General features: G+C 47.1%; 1 non-coding gene across 1 annotated transcript; it reads right to left on the reverse strand.

The window, feature by feature from the left end:
- Positions 1-656: 656 nt before the first annotated feature.
- On the reverse strand, positions 657-763 carry LOC112898637. Its single transcript, XR_003229898.1, has one exon. It is a non-coding gene; the product is annotated as a small nucleolar RNA R71 (small nucleolar RNA).
- Positions 764-1,137: the final 374 nt, after the last annotated feature.

Genomic DNA, 1,137 nt, shown 5'->3' on the forward strand with positions numbered 1-1,137 from the left:
GCTAAAAACTATATCATAACCATGAAAGTCTTCATAAGTCTAGTTACATGGCTAAGTATACCATGAAATGGGTAAACCTTGCTAAGTATTAGAATACTCAGTCTTGCATTGTGACTTTTATTCAGGTAATCCCCCTGAGGACTCTGCTCTGCCTATGCCATGGCCTTACCCTCTGCCCGATGGTTGGTCCGTGGAGTGGGACCCGTCCCCGACCAACACTGATCATACCGAGTGATGTCATGCCAGGGCTTAGCATGATGTCTGTATTGGCGACGTGTACAATGACCGCGTTTTAAACTCCGCAGCCATAAACTTGAGAACTTGAACCGGTTTGTAATAATTTCCATCAGTTTGAAACTAATATTACTTTTGACAACTCATGTAATATATATGCCTGTGATGTAAAATATGTTGGTGATTGTATCTCTGGACTCGCCTTCGTGCGAGGTACCTTGTTTGATCCTGCATTCGGTGGTTCATCGGGACGTTACCCGACAGGCCAAGGGGATTACACCGTTTGAAGTACATTGGAGCCCTTGAGAGAGGACTTGCGTACTTGAGCCGGTGTAATTCAGGTTGGTTCTGCCACAGCGGACACATGGGAAAATTGTACCAAGGCATTCCTCGCCAAATTCTTCCTGATGGGCAAAACCAATGCTCTTTGAGGAAGAATCTCTCATTTCCAGCAGACGCCTAATTAGTCAATTTCTAAAGCATGGGAGAGGCTTCAGCAGTTCATCCTAGCATGTCCTCGCCATAGGACGGATGATTGGCTTGTTCTTTAGAATTCTACAACGGGCTGACTTTGATAGCTCGGGACCACGTCGACGCTGTTGCAGGTGGTGCTTTCTTCTCGCTAACCATTGACAGGGCCAAAACTTTGATCGAGAAGATGGTGTCCAACCAAGGTTAGAATGAGGAACGACTCCAACCACGTTAGCGGGGCATGCACATCGTCAAGGAGACGGACATGCTAGTCGCTGAACTCGACCTCCTCTTCAAGAAGATAGAGGAACATCCCAAAGACAAGGCTCCAACGCAAGCACTTCAAGCCCTAGATGCTCGCATGACATGCGAGGTCTACGGGAACACCAAACATTCGGGTAACAATTGCCCCGAAACCCATGAAGATGTCAT

This window comes from Panicum hallii, chromosome 6 (genome assembly GCF_002211085.1).
Source record: "Panicum hallii strain FIL2 chromosome 6, PHallii_v3.1, whole genome shotgun sequence".
Classification (NCBI taxonomy): Eukaryota; Viridiplantae; Streptophyta; class Magnoliopsida; order Poales; family Poaceae; genus Panicum; species Panicum hallii.